Source organism: Olea europaea, chromosome 4, assembly GCF_002742605.1.
Source record: "Olea europaea var. sylvestris chromosome 4, O_europaea_v1, whole genome shotgun sequence".
Taxonomy (NCBI): Eukaryota; Viridiplantae; Streptophyta; class Magnoliopsida; order Lamiales; family Oleaceae; genus Olea; species Olea europaea.
The window spans coordinates 4,175,010-4,191,174 of record NC_036240.1 but is presented as its reverse complement, the minus strand read 5'-3'; positions in this window follow the sequence as shown (position 1 = coordinate 4,191,174).

The following is a 16,165-nucleotide window of genomic DNA, read 5'->3' as shown; positions in this document are numbered from 1 at the left end:
ATCTATTTTATTTTATTTTTATGTATACTGAACTATTTGATATCTTTTATTTTTATAGTAAGCAAATGGTAACCAAGATTAGAATTACTTATGATTTGTCATACATATCTCTATCACATTTTACTTATAAACTTGTAAATAATTATATATGTGGGTTTTACCATTTCAACTGGAAAAAATGCATAGGGATTTTAAAGGTGGTGAAATGATAGTACCTAATTGGCTATTTTAACTTTTTTTTTTTTTTGGTTCAAAGTCCAATGGAATACTGCGATATAGCATTCTGTAAAAATTTCTATAATTTTTTTCTGTAGATGTAGTATTGTTCTATTTTTATATAGGATTACTAATGAATTTATGAGATTTGTGGGAATTTTCATTTTTTATGCAAATTCTAAAACTTAGATAAATTAAAAGACTGGATTTTAATTTCACTATTCTATTTATGGACTAAAGTCAGCCAGTTAGAACTTCATACACATGGTTTCTAACAAAACTCTGATGGGTACAAGTACGATGTGTTGTGTTCGTGAGTTTTACCTAGATGCGAAATTTAAATAGCAAATAAAATCAGAACATTAGATATAAAGTAGTAAGCCTCGAAAAAAATCTACGAACCCCATCCCATGTGTAAATCAATCCATTAAATCAAGTGATAAAAAATAAAATAGTTTCAGTTTTGTAATTTCATAAAATTAACAAAAAAATCAAAAGAAATCTAAGAACAATTTTGTTGATTTATTCTTCTTTTGACTTATTGTAGAAGTGAAATCCCCCTCTTTTGACTTATTGTAAATCCCTCCGGTCTTGACTTTATTACCACTTCACTATTGGACTTGACTGCAACCACTACTTGAATTATGAATCATAATCCTTAACTCATGTCAAGCAGCTTGATCTTTGAATTTGATTGAACATTCACGAAATTGTCTTGTTTTTTCAAATACGTTGAAGAGAATGGTTGGCTTTGAACGTGGTCAATGAAGCACCCTATCTGCATGAATTCTTTTGAGAATGGTAGAACTACTCATTGCTAGTTAAGGGTGGAACTGTTTACTACTATAAACAGGACTGCTTGCTACAGGTTTACAGACAAAATTAGGTTTTTCAAAGCTTGACTTTGAATTAATCAATGAAGCGTTATGTCCTGTGTGATTTATTGAATTCGATGGAGCTGCTACTTGTAAGAGCAAGGACTGAAAAATTATTCAAATCTTCAATTTCAATTTTGATTAATTAGCTTATTTATAGGTAGAACAATTATCAGAAGATAAGGGTTATCCCTTACCTAAAATTCTGCAACAATTATGATAATAAACTTATTATAAAAAATAAGCAATTATCATAAAAGATTAATCTTATCATAAAAGATATCATAGATTTGTCAAAAATCTAAAATAAGAAAAAGATAAATTTAATTTAACAAATTCATATATATTTTTTTGTAAACAAATCTTAAAATATTTAGGACAGAACAAAATTTATTATACATCAGCTGTATATTTATAACAAAAAATCAGAAACCTATTATATTTGGAAAAATAATAAAATTCGCAACTAAAATATTTTGGACGAATCTGCTTTACCTTCCCATTTAGTTAGGACTGACTGCCTGTTAAAACCAGTATCATGTTACACATTTTTGACAATTTAACTCCCAATGTATTACAATTAAAAATCAACAAGTATATTAATCAAGCCAATTGTTGTAAAATGAAAGTTTATTAGGGTTTCAAGGTGAATGACAATTACACCCTTGTAGTCCTAAAAATAATTACTGTTGTATCCCTGATTTTGCCCTATAAATACAGGGCTTTGATTCTTAATAAAACGCACACAAGTCTATTGACTTCTTTCTGTCTCTTCTATTTCATAACAAGTTATCAGCACAATTTTTTTTTTTCCAAAAAGGGTAATATATATTTAGCTCAACGAAGATCCAAAAACTTCTTATCATGGTTAAAGAATTTATATAGCTGTCAGTTTTTCTACATCTCCATAATACCTCTTCTTTTGACCATAAATTCCTTTCTCCAAAAAGATTAGAGGGTACCACTCGTTTCTGCCTACATAAAATATTTATCTTTTATTAGACCCATAACTTTCTAGGAGGTGACATGTACTTAATGATGATCTAACTTGAATTTAAAATGAAGAGGGTCCTGCTTTTTGACAAAACCTTTTCAGATTTTAGTACTTATCACTGTTCAAACTCCTTTATTTTTATTGCATGAACTCTGACAATTTTCAAATGTATACTGTGGCCAAAAATAGTATTTCATATAGATTACTTTCTTTTCTTTTCTTTTCATATCCCGTTTTTAATATTTTTAGCTTAATTAAATAATTTTAGATGTTCTATTGTATATTATAAATTGATAATTTATCTTGTTGTTGTTCCTGAAGTAGTACAATATTATAATTAATATTTTTGAAAAATATTAATTGAAGATCTATCTATTATAAATAGTTTTTTGATGCTTCTAAAGTAGCACAATATTATAATTAATATTCTTGAAGAATATTTTTGCTCCTGAAAAGTATAAATTATGTTTTTCAACATTCCAGCAGAATATTGATGTATTGATCTTCAAGAAATAATAAAAAAAATACAACGTACTCCTGAAGTAGCATATGTTTTGAAGAAAATATTATTTTAATGTTTATCCCTAAAGGAAAACACGTAACTTATGTTATTAACTACTTGATTAAACATTATATGATGTTTAATCATATTCTTCAATAATAATTGTATTTTCTTTATTGTGTAGTTAATCAAATGACAAACATCATAAAACTCGAGTTTGTTGCACTTGATATATCTGGCAAAAATTATCTATCATGGGTATTCGATGCTGATATCCATTTTGTCTCAAAAGGTTTGGAAGAGACAATAAAAGAAGGAAACAAAGAATTCTTGCAGGGTCATGCAAAAGCACTCATCTTCCTTCGTCATGATCTTCACGATGGACTAAAAATTGAATATCTCATTGAAAAAGATTCATAGGTTCTTTTAGAAAAATTAACTGAAAGATTTGATCATCAAAGGTCCTCCCCAAAGCCCGCTAAGAGTGGATGGACCTTCATTTGCAAGACTTCAAAACTGTTAGTTGTTCAGAATATGTTCAAAATTGACATTGTGTGGAAAAAAATCACTGATGAAGACATGTTGGAGAAAACTTTTTCCACCTTTCACGCCTTGAATGTGCTCCTGCAGCAGCTATATCATGAGCGTGGTTTCAAAAAGTACTCAGAACTTATATCTTGCCTACTTGTTGCTAAACAAAATAATGAACTGCTGATGAAAGATCATGGGTTACGTCCAACTAGTTCTGTACAATTGCCTGAAGCAAATGCAACATCAAGACAAGGACGTGGATGTAGACATGGACGTGGATTTAGACATGGATGCGGACGTGCACACGGAGTAAACCATGGACGAAATAATCAACAAAGTTATCAACAACAAAGCAACAATTTCGAAAACGAAAGTAGCATATCTAAAAAGGTACACGAAGAAAGTTATTTTAGATGTGGAATGAAAGGACATTGGACACGTACCTATCGTACGATAAAACATCTTGTGGATCTCTACCAAAAATCAATTAAGGGAAAGGAAAAAGTGGAGAAAAATTTTGCTGACTATGATGATCCAATTAATGTAACACATTTAGATGTCTTCGATTTTTTTGCTGATCCAAATGGGATTATTCATCATTTGATTGGGGGTGGTGTGATGGAAGATATAGATTAGTTTTTTTTTTTTTTTTTTTAATGTTTCTAGTATTTCCCTTTATTTTAGAATTTTAGTTTGAAATATATTTTTACTTTTAGCAAAAATTTTGAACTTTATTATGCATCGTTAATTTCACAATATTAATTATGCTTATCGTTTTGAATTTAAATTCATGCTTTTTTAAAAAAAAAAAAATATCTCTTCTGTTATATTGATAGATTCATAATAGATTATCAAGACACCTGCTTGATTGATAGTGCAACTATACATACTATTTTTCAAGACAAAAAATATTTTTTGGACTTAACATTGAAAGAAAATAATGTCAATACAATGTCAGGTGCATCGAATATTATTGAAGGCTCCGGAAGAGCTTGTATTACTTACCAAATAATACAAAATTATATATTGCCGATGCACTTTATTCTTGTAAGTCCAGAAGAAATTTGCTTAGTTTTAAAGATATCTGCTGCAATGGATATCATATTGAGACGACGCAAGAAAATAATGTCGAATATCTTTGCATAACTTTTTTTGTATTTGGTCAGAAACAGATAAAAGAAAAATTTCATGCACTCCCATCCGACATGTATTGTACATTTATAAAAATGGTTGAATCCATAATGTCACGAACCAGACGTTCGTTGATCCAAAAAGCTTTATTCTTTGACATGACCGACTTGGACATCCATGAGTTATAATGATGCGTCGAATAATAAACAATTCACATGGACATCCTTTAAAGAACCAACAGATTCTTTTACCTAATGATTATCCATTTGTAGTTTGTTCGTAAGGCAAGTTAGTCATTAGACCTCCAACTACAAAGGTCAATATTGAATGGACCCTGTTGTGTGTACAGGCAGGCTTCATACAGAAGCCTGCCAAAACACACACATAGGGGGTGGGTGGGGGGGTTTTTTGGCAATTTCTTATTCACGGTGGGTCCCACACATGAGAGTAATCTGGCCAAATTTTGTGGAAAATTTTCTGTACAAATGACATTCTCCATATTGAATCTCCAACTTTCTTGGAAAGAATTCATTAAGATATATGTGGGCCAATACACCCACCATGTGGACTATTTAATTATTTTATGTTATTAATTGATTCTTCTACTAGATGGTCACATGTTTACCTACTTTCCACTAGGAATATAGCCTTTGTTGGACTATTTACTCAAATTATAAAATTACAAACAATTTCCCGATTACTCAATTAAAACTATTCGCTTTGACAATGCTCGTGAATTTAGATCACAAGCATTCGATAATTATTGTATGTCAATCGGGATTATAATTGAACATTCAGTTGCCCATGTCCATACACAAAATGGTTTGACATAGTTGTTTATTAAACATGTACAACTTATTGCTAGACCATTACTTATGAAAACAAAACTCCGAACTTCTGTTTGGGGTCATGCCATATTACATTATATATCATTGGTTCGTATTAGACCAACTGCCTATTATCAATATTCACATTTGCAACTGACATTTGGTTATGAACATGATATTTCTCACCTATGAGTCTTTGGTAGTGCTGTCCAAGTTCCAATTTCATCCTCACAATGTACTAAAATGGGTCCCTAACAAAGACTTAGGATTTATGTGGGTTTTGATTCACTATCAATTATTAGGTATCTTGAGCCTTTAACGGGTGACTTATATACTGCACGTTTTACAGAATATCATTTTGATTAAATGACTTTCCCAACTTTGGGAGGAGAAAAACTACATCCTGAAAAACAAGGTAAAATTACTTGGAATGAAGCAACTCTATCTCTCTTTGATCCCCGCAGCAATCAATGTAAGCAAGAGGTTTAAAAAACCATTCATCTGTAAAGAGTTGCAAATCAATTACCTAATGTATTTGTTGACACAAGAAAAGTGACAAAGTCATATGTTCCAGCAAAAAATATTCCAGCGAAAATTTATGTCCCTACAGGACAATTTACTGCAGCAAATGAATCTCAAATACGTCAGAAACGTGGTCGACCAATTGATTCAAAGGACTATGTACCTCGAAAAAGAAAACTACACGAGAAAAACCAGTCAAAAATTTCAAAAGAAGTCACAATAGAAAAGATTGATCAATCATATATTGAAAATACAACTCCTGAAGAACCACAAGTTTCCGAAAATAATGAGATTTCAATAAATTATATATTATCTCATAAATTATGGGAACGAAATAATGTTGTTATAGACAATATTTTTGCTTTTAATGTGACTCTTGATCTTATTCAACTAACAGAGTAGGTGCAAAAAGTGCATCCCAGTCTAATATTGCAAGCGATGGCGGTAAGAAATCAAAAGGCCAGGCAGGATGACCGAAGACCCAGGGCAAAGATTTTTCTATGATTCCACAGGCAGCAGAGGAGTCAACAAATGTTATCATGGGTATGTTATCTATTTTTTATAAAAATGATTGTATTTTGATTGATTCTTGATCTACGCATTCTTTTACGTCATTTACATTTGCCTTATATGCGAATATAAAGCCAGAACCTTTAGACAGCTATTTGGTAGTGAGTGCGCCAGTAGGTTATTTCACTATTAGCAGACAATATATATCGAGATTGTGTGATTAAGGTAAATGAGCACGAGCTGAAGGCAAATTCGATACCTCTTGACATACATAATTTCGATGTTATTTTGGGTATGGATTTTCTGGCTACAAATCGAGCCTCAGTTGATTGTTTTCGAATTGAGGTTGTGTTTAGATAGCCGGGAAAACCTAAAACTATATTCAATGGTGATATGGGACATAATGGGTATATTGAAAAAAAAAGTATTATTAGAAATAAAACATCATCTTAATTTCAGATCAATCCTATAAGACCATTTTGGAAGGATAACGATGAGGAAAACAAAACTAACTGCTATGCCGTGACCTATGATGAATTTCGGCTGTTCGAGTTCAATTTAAGCCTCAAAAATTGATTTTTAACGTTTTGGCGCTATTTTTGTCAATTAGTTTATTTTGGATTTTTCTTTCTTTTTTTTTTTTTTTTTGCAATTCTAGTTTGTTTGAACTTCTTTTTCATTACTTTTAGTTGTTCTAAACTACGTTTCCATGTAAACCCTTATAAATAAGGGCTTAGTTCATTTTTTTTTCATTATCTTTTCATTAATAAATCCGTGAGTTTATTTTCTTTATTATGTGGTAGATTCCAAAATTCTTGTTCTTAAGGTTTTCGCTTGAATTCCTTTCTTTCGCTGCGTCAAGTAATATTAGAGCCAACTTTCCCATCTCTCTATCTTTAATTCATAAACATGGGTGATGTACCAGTCACTAGGGCAGATTTAGATACAACAAATCGACAGATTGATGATCTCACTACTCAGATTGAAGAAATTCGTCAATTGCTTCTATAAGGTGCTGAAAACAATGTGCAGAATTAACAATGAGCAATCAATAATGAGCGAATGGCTGTGCCTATAATTCAGAGAGAAAATAATAGAAGGCTTGTAGTAGAAGACAGTGAATCAGAGTCGGAGGAGAAGATCAAAGTACCGCCACATCATCTTAATCGTCAAAATCAAAATACCCTTGATGATTATCGGATCAAAGCGACATTTCTCCGTTCTTTGGAAACATGAAAATCAAGTGGTTCTTAGATTGGTTGGTGGAGTTTGAGAGATTCTTTGAAATTATGGATGTTTCAGATGACAAGATGGCTAAGATGGTGGCATCCACTTGAAATCTGCCGTAGCTATATGGTGGGATCAATTGTAGAATGCTCGAAGGAGATAGGGAAAGAGTCGAATTTGAACTTGGAGAAAGAAGAAGCAGTCTTTGATGTATCAATTTTTACTTGTAGAATATGAACATATTTTATATCGTATGTACCTGGGGATGCACACAGGGAAATTGTACAATGTCGGACTACGCCAATGAATTTATGCAATTGGCGGAACAGAATAATCTGTCAGAATCTCGAAATCAAAAGGTAGCCAACTATACCAGTGGTTTGAAGGTGGCCATTCAAGATAGAATTGGGATGCAGAATGTTTGGACGTTGCAAGAAGCCAATTAAATGGTGATGAAAGCGAAGATGATGGAATCTGATAAGCGGATGGTTTCATACAAGAGGCCCTTACCTGTTGGAATCATCATCATCCACCCCTTTAGACAAAGGAAAGGCCCTACAACAAGCTCCAGTCAATCGTAACAGGAGTAAAGTTGACAGCAGTGGTCGGTTTGAGAACAAAAGTTTGACTCGGGGGCATCTCAGAATGCAAATCCCTATGCTAAGCCCACGGGAGAAATTCGCTATAGATATCAAAAGCCTGGGCATCGTTCGAATAACTGTCCTGAGAGGAAATAGATCAATTTGGTGGAACCGGAAGTAGTGGATGAAGAAGAAGATACTGAAGTAGAAGATGAGTACGCGGGAGTAGAGTTTGCTGTGGAGGAAGGAGTAGAAAGACTTACTTTGGTACGGCAACGAATTCTTTTTTCACCTAAGGGGGATGGACAACGTCATTTCATCTTTCATTCACTTTGTTCTATCAAAAATAAAGTGTGTGAATTGGTTGTGGACAATGGAAGTTGTGAAAATTTTGTGTCAAAGAAGTTAGTGAATTTGTTGAAAATACCGAAAGCCATCCTAAACAGTATTCACTTAGTAGGGTAAAGAGAGGTCCTTCTGTTCAAGTTGCTGAAACTTGCAAATTACCTATTTCTATTGGTAAGCATTATAAGGATGAAGTTATGTGTGGTGTCATAGACATGGATGCTTGCCATATCCTATTAGGTCGTCCATGGCAGTTTGTTGTGGATTCAACTTTCAAAGGGTGTGATAATATAGTACTCTTTTCATGGGACAGTCATAAGATCGCTATGGTTTCTCTCAAACAAATTGAGAAGTCTACACATCAATGAACTGAGAGTTTCCTTACACTTACAAATGATGAGAAGGGAGTTTGTAAGAGAATATGATTGCTTTTATCCAATTGTAATTAAAGGGCTTTTTACAGCAAATAAAGAAGATGAGGGTGTTCCTCCTGAGGTACAAGAAATATTGACAGAATTTGAAGATTTGGATTCCGATGAATTGCCAAATGAGTTACCTCCTATGAGAAATATTCAACACCAAATTGATTTGGTACCGAGAGCTAGCTTTCCAAATTTGCCTCATTACCGAATGAGTCCAAAGGAGAATGAGATTCTAATGGAGAAACTTGAAGTGCTATTGTGGAAAGGGTTCAAAAGAGAGAGAATGAGTTTGTGTGCAGTACCTTTCCTTCTAGTACCAGAGAAGGATGGAAATTGACGTATGTGTGTTGACAGTTGTGCCATCAACAAGATAACAGTGAAGTACAAGTTTCACATTCCACAATTGGAGGATATGCTAGATATGCTTAGGGGTTCTAAAGTCTTCTTAAAAATAGATCTTTGTAGTGGTTATCACCATATCTGTATTAAGCCTGAGGATGAATGGAAGACTACCTTCAAAAGTAAGGATGGACTCTATAAATGGATGGTAATGCCATTCGGACTTTCAAATCACCAAATACTTTCATGAGGATTATGAACTAGATTCTCTGTCCTTTATTGGGTCTTTTGTTGTGGTGTATTTTGGTGATATCCTTATTTATAGCAAGTCTAAGGTGGATCACCTAACTCACTTAAGGCAAGTCCTAGAGGTTCGAAAGGAAAATCAGTTGTACATCAACTTGAAGAAGTGCACATTCTGTACATCTAAGCTATTGTTTTTAGGCTTTGCGGTATCTGAATATGGTCTGTATGTAGATGAAAAGAAGAGAAAAGCAATTCGAGATTGGCCAACGCCAAAGTCAGTTTTCTGAAGTGAGGAGTTTTCATAGGTTAGCAACTTTTTACAAATGATTCATCAGCATTTTAGCACTATCGTGGCAGCTCTCACAAAATGTTTGAAGAAAGGAAGGTTCAGTTAGGGAGAGGAACAAGGTAAGAGCTTCGCCTTCATCAAAGAAAAGTTGTGCACAATTCTAATATTAGCCTTGCCAAGCTTCGAGAAGATCTTTGAGGTAGAGTGTGATGCTAGTAGTGTTGGTATTGGGGCTGTTTTTCTCAAGAGAAGAGACCCGTGGCTTTTTTTTAGAAAAGTTAAGTGAAACTAGGCAGAAGTGGAGTACCTATGAGTAAGAATTCTATGCAGTTGTAAGGGCTTTAAAGAAATGGGAACACTACTTGGTACAGAATGAGTTTGTGTTATTCACTAATCACCAAGCCTTGAAATTCATTCATAGTAAGAAACACATCGGCATGATACATGCTCGGTGGGTGACTAGCCTGTCAAAATTTCCTTTTGCGATTAAACATAAATCTGGAAGTACCAACAAAGTTGCAGATGCACTGAGTCAGAGAGCTTCCATATTGATTACATTATCATAGGAAATTGTTGGGTTTGAGTGCTTGAAAGAGCTGTATGCTGATGATCCTAACTTTAAGGCGATTTGGAATAAGTCTGTAAATCGAGAATCAATGGTGGATTTCTATAGAGTATATGTTCAAAGGCAACCAGCTTTATATTCCTATTTCATCTCTACGTGAAAAAATTGATTCGAGATCTACATGGTGGAGGTCTAAGTGGACACTTGGTGCGTGACAAGACAATAGCCAGTTTGGAGGCTAGGTATTGTTGGCCACAATTGAAATAGGATGTTGGAATTATAGTCAGAAAGTATTATACTTGTCAAGTGTTAAATGGTCAAGTGCATTCTATTGGGTTGTACATGTCACTCCTGTCCTTCAGGGCATATGACAAGATCTGGCTATGGACTTTGCTTTGGGATTATTTTGTACTCAACGGGGCATAGTTTTTGTGGTGGTTGACAGATTTTCCAAAATGGCGCACTTCATAGCTTGTCGGAAGACTTCAAATGCATCACATATTGTCAAACTATTTTTCAGGAAGATTGTTAGATTGCATAGAGTTCTCAAGTCTATCACATTAGATCGAGATACAAAATGTTTGAGGCACTTTTGGATTACCTTATGGAAGTTGTTTGAAACCAATTTGAATCAAAGTAGCACTGCCCATCTTCAAACTAATGGACAGACTGATGTTACTAATCGTACCCTTGGAAACATGGTTCGAAGTGTTTGCGAAGATAAACGTAAATAGTAGGATCTTACACTACCTCAAGTGGAGTTTGTGTACAATAGTGTAGTTCATACTACTATAGGCAAGTCTCCGTTTACTATTGTGTATACAGATGTGCCTTATCATGTGGTGGATTTGGTGAAATTGTCTAAAGGTGATAATAAAAGTATTGCTGCTGAACATCTGGCAGAGGAAGTGATAGCAGTTTGTGATGAGGTAAAACAGAAGTTAGAGAAAACTAATACAAAGTATAAGGCAGCAGCAGATTCACATAGATGGGATAAACAATTTCAGGAAAGGGACTCGGTGATAGTATTTTTGAGAAAAGAGAGATTTCTCGCTAGTACTTACAATAAGCTGAAACCAAGAAAGTATGGGCCTTTCAAAGTGTTTAAACAGATTGACAACATTGCCTACATTATTGATTTGCCAAATTCTATAGGTATTTCTCATACATTCAATGTGGCATATTTGTATGAGTTTCATAAAGATGATAAGCCTTTGTATCCAGATTATAACTAGGGGTCGAGTTCTTCAGAGGTGCAAGGGACTGATGTAAGATATAATAGGTATATTGGAAAAAAGAGTATTAATAGAAATAGAACATCATCTTAATTTCGGATCAGTCCATAAGACTATTTTGGAAAGAGAACGATGAGGGGAACAATACTCACCGCTATGCCATCACGTACGATGAATTTTGATAGTTTGAGTTTGTTTAGGTCTTGAAAACTTATTTTGTAAAGTTTTGGCGCTATTTTTGTCAATTCGTTTATTTTGTTTTTATTATTATTATTATTATTTTTTTTTTTTTGCTATTCTAGTTTATTTAAACTTCTTTTTCATTATTTTTAGTTGTTCTAAACTACGTTTCCATGTAAACCATTATAAGTAAAGGTTTAGTTCTTTTTTTTCATTATCTTGTCATTGATAAATTCGTGAGTTTATTTTCTTTATTTTTTTTGTGGATTCCAAATTTCTAATTTTTTAAGGTTTTTGCTTGAATTCCTTTCTTTCGCTGCGTCAAATGGACATCACAGAATTTTACCATCTTGTGTGACATCCGCTATTGACACTAGAAGACTACTCAATAAGGGCTGCATACATATTTGACTCATATGATTGATATAGATGTTAGCAACCTAAAATTCGAAGACATCCTGGTGGTCGAAGACTTTCCTGATGTATTTTCAGAAGAGCTACCAGGTTTACCATCAAACAGGGATATTGAGTTCATTATAGATCTGATTCCAGAAAGTGTACCTATTTCATGTGCACCGTATAGAATGGCACCAGTGGAATTGAAAGAGTAAAAGATTCAATTGCAAGAGTCTGTAGACTAAGGTTTCATCAGACCTAGTGTATCTCCATGAAGAGCACCAATTTTGTTTGTGAAGAATAAAGATAGTACCATGCGATTGTGCATAGATTAGAGACAGTTGAACAAAGTGACAATTCACAATAAATATCCCTTGCCACGTATCGATGATCTATTTGATCAGCTTCGCGGTGCTACAGTATTTTCAAAGATTGATTTGCGTTCTAGATATCATCAACTTAAAATTTGAGACAATGATGTGCCGAACACTACTTTCAGAACAAGGTATAGTCATTATGAATTTCTTGCGATGCCATTAGGTTGACCAATGCAACAGCAGCATTAATGGATATGATGAATAGAGTGTTTCACCTCTATTTAGATAGATCTGTGATTGTATTCGTTGATGATCTTTTAGTGTACTCTCGAGATCGTAAAGAGCACACAAAGCATCTCAGAATCATTTTGTAGACTCTACGTGATTAGCAATTGTATGCTAAATTTAGTAAATATGAATTTTGACTTGATATAGTTGTATTTTTGGGACATGTCATATCAGCAACGGGAATTTATGTTGACCGGCAAAAAATTGAGGCAGTATAAAATGGAAAAGGCCTACCAATGTGACAAAAATATGAAGTTTTCTTGGCTTTGCAGGTTATTACCGTTGTTTTGTAAAGGAATTTTCTAAGATTGCTTTTACTTTGACCAGTTTGACTAGAAAGAATGCTAAATTTGTTTGGAATGAAGATTGCGAAAGAAGTTTCCTCGAATTGAAGAATCGATTAGTATCAGCTCCAGTTCTTACTCTTCCATCTCCCAGTGAAGAGTTTATGATATATAGTGATGCTTCACGTCAGGGTCTTGGTTGTGTTTTGATGCATAATGAGAAAGTTATAGCATATGCTTACAGACAGTTGAAAAAACATGAACTGAGTTATCCTACACATGACTTAGAGTTAGCTGTAATTATCCTTGCCTTGAAGATTTGGAAACATTATTTGTATGGCGAGAGATGTCAAATATATACAAATCATAAAAAGCTTAAAGTATATTTTCCATCAAAAAGAGCTGAACTTGAGGCAAAGAAGATGGTTCAACGATTACGACTGTAAGATTGATTATCATGCATGGAAGGTAATGTAGTTGCTGATGCTCTTAGTATGAAGATATCAAGTCCTATGACCTAGAGTGATGCAGTATATTCTTCTTCGTTTGGTGATTTTAGAGCTTCACATGCCCAATTGTCAGTTACCAATGTAGGAAGGTTGTTTCCCAACTTCAAAGTGAGGCCCACTTTGATTGACACAGTTAGAGAAACTTAAACTCAAGATCTAGTGTTGAGCAAATTGAAAGAAGAAATTAGTGTGAAGGTAAGCATACAGATTATACCACTCGAGATGATGAAGCTTTAGTTATGGGAAGCAAATTATGTGTCCAGATGATTCGAAATTGAAAAAAGAAATTCTAGAAGAGGCACATAGTTTAGCTTACGCGATGCTTCCTGGTAGTACTAAAATGTATCATAAACTCAAAGAACACTATTGGTGGCATGGAATAAAGAGAGAAATAGCTAAATTTGTATCCAAATGTCTCATTTGCCAGCAAGAGAAACCAGATCGTCATAAAACAGCAAGATTTTTACAAAGGTTGCTTATTCCTGAGTGAAAATGGACGCACATTACTATGGATTTCTTCTTTGGACTTCCACGGACTCAGAGTGGACATGACGGTATATGGATCATTATAGACAGATTGACAAAGATTGTAAGATTTTTGCCTAGTAAATTCACTTATTTGCTAGATAAATTGGCAAAAATATATGTTGATGAGTTAGTCCGTTTGTATGGGACACCAATATCTATTGTTTCAGATAGAGATTCTCGTTTCACTTCTAAATTTTGGCCTAGTTTGCAGAAGGCTATGGGTACGAAACTTCATTTCAGTACAGCTTTTCATCCATAGATAGATGGTCAGTCAAAAAATTGTTCAGACTTTAGAAGACATGTTATGAGCTTGTGTACTACAGTATAAAGGAAATTGGGATACTCATCTTCGATTATAATAATAGTTATCATTCGAGCATAGAAATGGCTCCATTTGAAGCACTGTATGGTAGAAAATGTAGAACTCCAGTATGTTGGGATGAACTGGGCGAAAGAAAGTTATTAGGTCCTGAATATGTCCAGATTACTAATGAGAAAGTAAGGTTACTATTGAGAAAGTAAGGATAATTAAAAAAAAGTTAAAGACAACTCAAGATAGATAGAAGAATTACGACGACAGATGCAGAAGAAACCTTGAATTTGATGTTGGGGATAAAGTTTTTCTACGCCTATCACCATGGAAGGGTGTTATCAGATTTGGTAAATGGGATAAATTGAGTCCTAGGTATATTGGCCCATATGAGATTATTAAACGCATCGGTCCAGTTGCTTATCGATTGGCTTCCTAATGGAATTGTCCAGAATTCACGATGTATTCCATGTTTCCATGCTTCATAAGTAAATTCCAGATCAGTCTCATGTTTTAGAATCACAATCAGTAGAGTTGAAAGAAAATCTTGCCTATGAAGAGAAACCAATTCAGATAGTGGATAGAAAGAAACAGATCTTGCGTAGTAAGAGTATTCCCTTGGTTAAAGTCTTGTGGAGTAATCATGTTGTAAAAGAAGCGACGTGGAAAAGTGAAGAGCAGATGCATTCTCAATATATATATATATAAAAGAAGTAGAAAGTCAAGCGGTGAATTTACAGTGAATTCGATTGATATAACCAATCCGATTCACATGTATATCATTCACAAAACACACACAGAGAGGTCGAGAATAGGGAAAAAAGAAATATAAAAGAGAAAAAAAGGGGGAAGAAAAAGGGCAAAAAAAAAAAGAAAAAAAGAAAAGAAGAAAAAGAAGAAGAAGAAGAAGAAGAAATTTCATCGTGTTAGAAAATAAGTTCGTCTACTATTAGACTTGAATTCTTCAAATTCAAAGGTTAGTAAAAAACTTATTTATTGAAAAGTTATGTTTAATTTTCTAGTTGTTAGATTATTAGTTTAAATTCAATTCTATTGAAAGGAGACTATTGAATTAAGTATAATAAATTATGAAATTGAGTTAAATGAAAGAAAAATTAGTTTAAGTGATTAAAGAAACTTTAGAGATCACTTAAACGTGAAAGAATTAAGTTTTGATATCTCCTATTTAATTATTGAAATTACATAAAATAGTTAATTGTTAATTTGAAAATTATATTATATTTCAGACGACGATGCGAACATCGGGATGGCTTACCAACCGAATTGATTTTGTGTACATTGTTTTGCGAGTGGAAAAACTTAAAATATTTTTAAAGTATTTATAAATAAAGTATATTAGTAAAGCATGTGCAATTATGTATTCAATTTTATGATTATTACAGAAATCTCTTTTATTATGATACATGTGGAATTTCAAAGATTACTTACGATACATTTATGACTCGAAATGTGAGATATATATGATATTGAGATCGGCCAAAAATGTACCCATGATTATATATTTCTTCTAGTTTACAAAGGGGCATAGGCCGTGTTCTATCCTACAGGAAGGGTCTTGACCGAATATTAGTCTTGATCGTGTATATATAATTCACAGAAGGGCGTTAACCATATTCTAGAATTGATTACCAGAAGTCTTAAGATTGATTTTGTTCACAGAGGGGCTTTGACAGTATTCTAGAATTAATTACTAGAGGTCCTGAGACTGACTTTTGTTCACAGAGGGAGCCAAAGGCCCATGGCTAAAGTTCTTAGCTCGAGGGGTGGATTATATATTTCAATCAGATGTTACATTTTTTTGTGAATTTTTCAGTATATTTGATATGATAAGATTATAGTATAGTTATCAGTTGATATTTATAGCTTAAATTTGAGATGATATTTTATGACGTTATGTGAATATCTCACATGTTGTCTATAATTAAGATGTTATCTTGCGAATTATTCAATGATATGAATTTGATTTTTGATAAAA